Source organism: Microtus pennsylvanicus, chromosome 15, assembly GCF_037038515.1.
Source record: "Microtus pennsylvanicus isolate mMicPen1 chromosome 15, mMicPen1.hap1, whole genome shotgun sequence".
NCBI classification, from domain to species: Eukaryota; Metazoa; Chordata; class Mammalia; order Rodentia; family Cricetidae; genus Microtus; species Microtus pennsylvanicus.
Window position 1 is genome coordinate 9,711,627 of NC_134593.1, and position 9,147 is coordinate 9,720,773.

The 9,147-nt window shown below is 48.0% G+C and overlaps 1 pseudogene; it reads right to left on the reverse strand.

The window, feature by feature from the left end:
• Positions 1–4,407: 4,407 nt before the first annotated feature.
• LOC142836016 (CXXC motif containing zinc binding protein pseudogene) lies at positions 4,408–4,860 on the reverse strand (annotated as a pseudogene).
• Positions 4,861–9,147: the final 4,287 nt, after the last annotated feature.

Here is a 9,147-nt window from a genome sequence, read left to right on the forward strand (position 1 = left end):
GACCAGAATAGGGGGGAATGTAGGGGCAGAGCTGGTGGCCAGAGATGGTGGTGCCTTGAGCCAGGGTAGTCGAGCTGGAGATGTGAGAAACAGACTGATCGTGGTTGGGTGTTAAAGGTGGAGCGGACTGGATCTGGGGACAGCGTGAGGGTGAGCTGCGAGAGGAGACAACCAAGGCGGAAGCAGATGGGAGGGCGGTGCCACACTGAAGAAGGGCGGTGCCACACTGAAGGAGGGCGGTGCCACACTGAAGGAGGGCGGTGCCACACTGAAGAAGGGCGGTGCCACACTGAAGAAGGGCGGTGCCACACTGAAGGAGGGCGTTAAGAGGGCCTGGGATACCAGCCACCCTTGGAAGGAGAGATCCCATTTGGAGTAGGTCTTTTGATGAGCGTGCTTGCTTGTTCTACAGAGAAGATTGTAGATAGGTAGCCAATCTCCCAGGGTAGGGAGCAGCTGAATCTGGTTGGCAGACCAGTTGGCTTTGGTTTTCAAGGTATTATCAAATAACTGAATTAGCCAGCTCATATAAATTTGTATGAAAACTTGGGTTTCGCCGGGCGGTGCTGGTGCACGCCTTTAATCCCAGCACTCGGGAGGCAGAGGTAGGCAGATCTCTGTGAGTTCGAGGCCAGCCTGGTCTACAAAGTCTAGTTCCAGGGCAGGAACCAAAAAACTACGGAGAAACCTTGTCTCGAAAATTAAAAACAAAAACAAAAACAAAAAAAAAAAAACAAAAAACCTTGGGTTTCCTGCTCTTCGGAGAACAGTGAGAAGCGTGGTTGTGTTGGTAGGGGCTGAATGACAGCTGGGTCCTTTGGCAGGCCATGCTATGTTCAGAGAGTGGCAGTGTCCCCAGCCCTCTATTGTCTTACAGCTGGTGGCCACCCTCTGAGCCCTGGCTTCCTTAGTGGAAAACAGAGTAGCAGTGATGCTTACTTTCTGGGCCTAACAGAGGTCATTCTTATAACGCACAATGCAGTGCTTACCAAGTGCTTAAACTATTGCTGTTGCTGCTCTCCCGGCCGTCTTATCCCTCTTATTGCGGCTATTACCTTTGCTGCTTCATCTTGCCAAGCTCTGAGCGTTCAGGCAGAATCCGGAGAGCTAGAAGATCATTGTAACAGGATTTGAGAGCTGAACGACGCGTTCCTTAATGAATGATGGCACCAGCCCAGCAAGCAGGAGGAGAGGAGGGAAGCCAGCTCCAAGACACCTGGAAAATTGTGTCTGCCTCAGCGGTATCAGCCCCGGCAGATCGGAGCTCATCTCTCTTCTTCCACAGAGCCGGGCACAGTCGCCTGGCTCACCCAGTGACTCATCTAATAGCCCTGCAGGTTTGCCCAGCTTGCAGCCTCACAAATTACATTTGCAGTCTCCTTATCAGGAAAGCTAGGAAATTAAACCTAAACGGCCACGGTGTTGCTAAGTAATACGGCAGCGTACATAGACACCCGAGGCTGAGACCATCATAGTCCCATTAAAGCATCGTTCCCCACTGTGGCTAATAAGGTTTGAAATCTAAGGAAACCCGCTGTTCTTTTTTAAGGTCAGGAAATGGGATAATTTGGTTGTAAGCAAGTGATGGAGCCGCTTTTCCTAGATGTGTGCGTGTGTGCGTGCGTGTGCACGTGCTTGCTTGTATGTGGCCCATACGAGACATCTCTGTCTCCATTCTATCTTCAGTACAAATGGGAGAAGATCAGAGACAGCCAGCCTGCCATCCCTGTACCCTGGGCTCTGACCTGGGAGGGCCAGGGTCCGATAGTTCCAGATTCCTCCTGGCACGGAGGTGTTTGTTGAGTGCCTGCTGGCTCTCCTGAGCTTGAGATTCTACTGAAGAAAATGCAGACACACATCACTGCTGCTGGCTTTTTCTATGGGTGCGGGGGATCTTAGTATCTGTATGCTTTCAATTCGAGTACTTTTATTGACTGAGCCATCTCCCTAGAGCCTCAATTTACTCTTTGAGGGAGCCTCATGTAGCCTAGGCTAGCCTGCAACTCTGTACAGCTGTCTTAGTTTGGGTTTTTATTGCTGTGAAGAGAGGCCATGACCATGGCAACTCTTATAAAGGAAACATTTAATTGGGGGTGCTCATTTACAGTTCAGAGGTTCAGTCCATCATGGTGGGAGCATGGAGGCGTGCTGGCAGGCATGGTGCTAGAGAAATAGTGGAGGGTCCTACATCTTGCAGGCAACCAGAAGCTGACTGACTGTCACACGGAGTGAAACTTGAGAAAAAGACCTCAAAGCCCGCTCCCACAGTGACACACTTCCAACAGAAGGTGTGGCCCAGATTAAAGATGTACCTGCCAGCCTCAAAGTCTGGATTAAGGCCTCCTCCAACAAGACCACACCCCCTCCAACAAGGCTACGCCTCCTAATAGTGCCACTCCCTATGAGATTATGAGGGTCAAATGCATTCAAGCTACCACAGTAGCCAAGGACGAATTTATATTGGAATTATAGGTCTAAATCACCATATCTGCTCTATTCAGATTGAACCTAGGACTTTGTGCACACGGGGCAAGGACTATGCCAACTACACTACATCCCAGGCCTGACCCCTCCCCTAAACAGTATCCTTAGTCACATCTTGTCTATCATACTGCGGATTAATTTTGAAGACTCGCTCCAGCGGGCCGAGTGCCATACCATGGGGCTTACAAGACTGCGGCACAGTGGATGTATTTGTCCTGCCCAGATCTGGTCGCTCTCAGTATCTGGCTCATAAGTCCCAATGTCCCATTGTTTACGATCCAGAGTTGTCTGCGGCACCTGTGTGAAGGGAGACACGACAGTGCCCAGAGAGGGAGGATGTCTCCAAAGCAATCCTGCTCTTGTCAAAGGTAAACCGTGCCCATCTCTGTAGAGAATAGTGTTCTCTGCCGGAACTGAGTTGACCTGTGGGGCCATGTGGCTGACCAGTTAGGTATGAGGGATTCCCTCCATGCCCAGCATTGTTGTCACTGGGGGTGGGGGAGGCACATGCCATGAAACACCGGGCCAGCAGAGGTCAGATTTCAAGGGTGCCTTTTGTCTTGACAACTCATTCGGTTTAAATACTGAAATTCAGTTTTTATACCACTAAGACATTCCATTTTGTAAAACTTTGCAAATCTTGCACGGCTGTGAGCTATGATGTTGTTTGTATATGTATGACCCGACCTTAGAGATCGCTTTTCACGTGGCTGTTTTTGGCAGGAGCCTCACTCCTTAAGGAAGAGTTGCAGGGTCCCGCTTCTGTCCAGCAGTATTGCCATGCAAGGAATTTTGACCATGTCAAAACACCATATTCTTTCTCTGGAAGGTCATCACTTGCTTGGTTGAATATATGCTTTCTCCCTGGACTGATGCTACAACCCATGACTTTCAAAGGGTGAGGTGACCTCGAACCCAGTGGCTGAAAGTCTGGCTGTGCTGCTAAGCACAGATATTGCAGGCCTCTATACTCGCCTGCTTCTGAGATGATCAGTTCCAGCGGAATTGCCTTCATTGGCTTAGAAACAGCCATGTACCGCTCTTTTTTTTAAAGAAACAAACAAACTTTGTTTCTGCTCCAGTAGAATATTGGAGAAATATAGTCTGTGTAACAGGTTCCCAAATGGTGGATTTCCAAGTATGAAGGCACAGTATTCTCCTGGCCTAGTACTACACTGGCCCACTCTGCTGTGCGGGGAATCTTTGGTTCCAGGAGACTCAGCAGGCCATGATGCTGTCTTCACTCCAAAGAGTTGTCTGGAAGCAGAACATACAGATATGGGCCACAGGGATAAGCCAGGACCAGGGAGCAGTGCTTCAGGGGTCACAGAGGCTGATTCTACACGAGGAAGAGCTTCCATGTTGACTCTGACAGGAAGGACTCTATCACAGCAAATGAAGGAGTGTGGAGTGGAAGGATACATGCCAGGACTGAGGTCTGGGGTGAAGCGAGCTGCTAACAGATGCCTGGGTTTACTGGAGAGCCATGGTGATCAGGGCGTGTTCTCGTTTGGAGCTGCTGGGCTCACAGCGTCACTCCATAGGCTTCTCTGCCCTTACTGCCACTTGGCCTTCAAGCCTTTGAGCTTGTAGGTGGACCTGCCTGTTTCCCAAGAGCTGAAGAGCCTTTCTAGGCTGCATGCTCCTGTGTATTTTGCAAACTGGATGAGGTACAGAGTAGGCATGAGAAAGCAGAGGCCTCCAGAGTCCATTCTTATTTGCAGAGGGAGTACTGCCCACACTGCCTTCACACACCAGTGGGGTTTTATTGGTGGGACTCAGAACCGTGACAAACCCCGGCATGCAGACTGTGCGGACTTGTACAGGTGCTAGGAGATCGCCATGAGAAGCCTCCGTGGGATTTGCTGCTCAGGACCCCTTTTCTCCTCTCAGTTCTTCCAGGCAGGTTTGTAGGAACACAGCTCAGCACTTCACAAACTGATGGCTGACCTCAAAGATCCCCACAGACCCCCAAGCCTTCTCCTCATAGTCTATCCAGTCCTTTTCTCACAGATTGAGGTCACTGAAGACTGTTTCTGACTCCACACCTTAGGTAGCAAACTCGGCCTGGGGCTGGAAGTCAATTGTCTTGAACTTCTCATTCTCTTCAGCATTGTAAGACTTGATGGTGCTGCTCGGAATTTCAGTGGAGTTTTCCCGTGCACACAGTTTGCACTTCTGGACCCTGGAGGCACTGCCACGGCCTCCTCCGCTCAACGCCACACTGTCCATCAGTCAGATATATTGCCACTTCTCTGAAACCTCACCAGAGTTGCCACATTTCACCTTCAGATACTACTGGAAGTCCTCACCCACTGGCCGAAGGTTGGTGACATTCTCCAACGTGGCTTTGAGCTGCAGCACGATTTTCCCCATAGCTGCCTTGTCCACGTTGTGCAGCTGCGACCTGTGCTTTTCCATTACTGCACTTTCAAGGGGGAGAGTAGATATGGCTATCACCGGCAGGGTCCTCTGGTAGATAAAGGTCAGGGCCACAGAAGGTATGGCTCCCAGGTTATGTTGAGGGAGCTTCAGGCTGCGTTCCTGCCACCAGCTCCAGGCCGCCTGGCTAGCTTATGCCCCGAAATAACAACACACAAATTGTATTCTTTTAAACACTGCTTGGCCCATTATATCTAGCCTCTTCTCGGCTAACTCTCACACCTGGACTAGCCCATTTCTAATAATGTGTGTAGCACTCCAAGGTGCGCTTACCGGGAAGATTCTAGCCTACATCCATCCTGGGTCGGAGCTTCATCGCGTCTGCCCGGGAGAGGGGAGCATGGCGTCTTAGCTCACTTCCTCCCAGCATTCTGTTCTGTTTACTCCACCCACCAATGTTCTAACCTATGAGGCCAAGCAGTTTCTTTATTAATTAACCAATGACTTTCCTCCATCAAGGTTAGACCAGCGACACACTATAGCTTTGTACTCTTGGGACATTCCCACCCCATTCAGAGTTGTTTTCATCTCTACTAGCTTGAAATGTTCTGGATATGTCTAAAAACTCCAGCCTTCCTTCATTTCCTGCGAAATGAAGACTGGCGAGAACCCCAGATAGGCAGGTTTAACTATGAAGGGCATTAGAAAGCAAGAGTGTATGATTCTGATCAGAAACTATTGCACATTCAAGGTGGGGAAAGGTTAAAAATAAAGAGAAGATTCCACATAAAATAAAATTAAGCTAGGAGGGGTGGTACCCATCTGCAGCACCAACAGGTGGGAGGCAGAGGCAAGAGAATCATGAGTTCAAAGTCAGCCTCAGTTACATAGTAGGTTTGAGGCATAGATTGCATGAGATCATGTCGCACACACAGACATCATCATCATCATCATCATCTCTCTCTCTCTCTCTCTCTCTCTCTCTCTCTCTCTCACACACACACACACACACACACACACACACACACTTCTATGCCCTCTATTAACTGGGTGACAGTCATTACCTTCTGAAACATCTATTTGAAATGTACAGATGCTTTCTTACACACATTTGTGTGCACATGCACGTATCCTTTTAAAAGTGAGATTAACTATATTTTTTTTGTTTTTGTTTTTTTTTGTTTTGTTTTGTTTTGTTTTGTTTTGGTTTTTCGAGACAGGGTTTCTCTGTGGTTTTGGAGCCTGTCCTGGAACTAGCTCTTGTAGACCAGGCTGGTCTCGAACTCACAAAGATCCGCCTACCTCTGCCTCCCAAGTGCTGGGATTAAAGGCGTGCGCCACCACTGCCCGGTTTGAGATTAACTATTTTTAAACTAGTGTTTTCATCTAATACTGTATTATAAGCAATATGTTCTCTGTCGTTAAGTAACTCTACAATATCATTTTGATTGCCTGCCACTCATGATAAGGAAGGTGCCAGTCTATTTAGTCAATCTCTGTCACATGACACCCATGGTGTTTGTTATTTTTTTGTTATTGTAAGCATTGATGTGATGGATATCCATAAGTTTTATTCTTTATACTAAAGTTTAGCACTTAAAATTTTAAACAATTGTATTTGTTTATTTAATATGTGTGGGTTGAGGGCGGGTGTGCACCATGCTGTGATTTGGGGGTCAGAGGATGGTTTGTAGGGGTTGGTTATCTCTTTCTGTCATATGGGACAAGGGATTCCAATTCAGGTGGTCAAGCCTGGCAACAAACAACTTTACCTGTCAAACCATTTTGTTAACCCTAGAACCTTTTTTTTGGAATGTATGTTGTGTGTGCATGCATACATGCATGCCCCCATGTGTATATATGGGTGTACATATATGTAGAAGCTGATTGTTTTCCACCTTGTACACAGACATGGGGTCTCCCACTTGAGACCAGAGCATGCCATTTGGCTAGTCTAGCTGGCCATCTTGCTCTGGTGAGCATGTTGCTGCTGTAAAGAACTGGATCACACGTGACCCACCATGCATACCTGGTACTTATGTGGGTTCTGGGGATCTGACTCCTGTCTTCACGCTTACACAGGACCACTCTTTCCTGCTGAGCTATCTCCCAAACCCCCAGAACTTAAAGCAAGCAAACAAATAAACCTTTGTTTGGTGTGGATAAGGCTGTATACATTTCTTTTGTTTTGTGCTGTTTCTATGTCTTCCCCCAGTGCAGGCCCAGCTAATCTCCAACACTGAGACTCAGCCACCTTCCATCTCAGACTGCAGGGCATTAGGACTGGAGACAGACACAGTCACTTCTGGCTTGTGTGTGTCACTAACCAGCTGTATGCGGTTTCCTTTAGTTATAAACAAAAATGAATTTGTCATCTTGAAAGGTGAAACGGGCATTTCATTGTTAATATCCGGGATTACGTGAGGTTGAGCATTCTCCTGTGAGTAATTGGCTGGTGGGGCTATTCTGAGCTCCCTGGTTTCCAGACAGGGGAGTTTAAATGCTATTAGTTAGCACTTAGGAAGATGAAATTGGTGTGTGCTACAGCAGCAGAGAGCTGCTAGAGTGGTCACCGCTGGTCTTCAGAGCCTAACATTCATCTTCCTAAGATCTGTTTTCAATCATCCATCAGTGGGCTTTTAGTCCAGGCCTCTATTGCTGGGCAAGGCCTGTAGCTGGCTGCAAAGGCGCAGGACTCAGCAGGCTTGGTGGTTGGGCCGCAGTCATGGGCTTGGGCAGCTCAGGGGTGAGTTCTTTGTACTTCTGGCCTTTTCTCCCTCCCCTTCATGCATGCAGACAACCAGAGAGGCACAGCTCTCTTCGGGTTTTAGTTGGTCTATTCCTTCCAGTCAGTGGTAATACTTTGGGTCTGAGGTTGAGGGAAGGAGGCTTAGGAGTGTAAACACTTCTCAGTGTCTAGAGATTTTTTAGGTACAGAGGCTGGCCGAGAGGGTAGGGGAGATGACTGAACAGGGAAGCCAGATTTTGGTGTGAGCATGGTACCCTGAGTTAGACCTGCAGATACTTGCTGTTTTGGGAGAAGCAGCCATCCATGCTGGGCAGGGTTTGAGAACAACAGGTCGATGAAACCAATGGAAGGGGCTTTAGTGTCCCTTATTGCAATCGAAAGACCCTGGGACTGATCTAGTTACAGGCAAATGAGGCAGGGTGTGTTTAGCCAGTTTCAGTGACTGAGATGCTGAACAAGACCCCAAGGTCCTGAGGGTTACTGGCTTCTCTGTAGCCAGGGCAGGAAGGAGGAGCTGCTCCCACGAAGGCATGACTAGTCAGCCCCTTCATGATCCCCGACTGGTAGGCGCTTTCTGAGAGGTCTAGGAGCGATAGAAATGTCCCTGGAGTGTGGAGAGGAGGCTCAAGCTATTGAGTTTATTAAAATACTATTAAGTATATACTTTATAGTTCTTTGAATCATGAGGCACAAATAACCCAGAGAGGCAGCCAATCAGAGAATTCAACTGGCCTATTTATTGTTATGAAAGGCCAGAGGCAGAAGAATTCATACTTTGGCCACTGACTCTGAAGTACCTTGACCAAAGCCAACTGAATTAAATTTATTAAAAAGTCTTACAAGGTACCACAATGCCTTGTGGATAAAGATTTTTAGAAGGGAAAACTCAGGTCTAATATTGGAGAGTCCTCTGTTCTTCTGAGGCAATATTACCCCTGAATGTTGTGTGGATTTTAGAAATTAAGAGACTGAGAATATGGGAGCATTTTGGTAGGGATTTACCTCAGGCCTTCACTACAAAGTTTGTCACGGTCAGAGGAGAGGTGGAGGAGAGAGAGGGTGGCCCATGAAGTTGGCTGCCATGAAGAGGTGAGCCATCCTTTGGAAGGAAGAATTTGGAGGAACTTGGTTGACTTTATAGTGTGCCAACACTTTGTTAATCACAGTGAAGTGACTTTTGTGTTTTTCATAGCTTCTTCATAATCTGACTGGACTTCATAAGATATTTTCCACTGGTTTATTGAATCTAAATTTGTCAGTCTTGGTTAACTGCTTGGCCTCGTGGGAGGGTACACTTTATCACAGGTATGTAAGGGAAGCTGAACAGCATAGGCTATATCAGCGGTGTGATGCTGGGTGTGAAACCCTAGTCCCATGGGGCCACTGTGGGGTCACCAATGGGCTGGCTGTGCCAGAGACAGTGTCTCGGACCACAGTAGGCACCACTGTGGAAGCTCATCTCCCATCCCACCTCAGCAGCATCAAGGCTTTGTTGCTTGTCTCAAGGTGGCATGCCAACGTGGTCAACTATA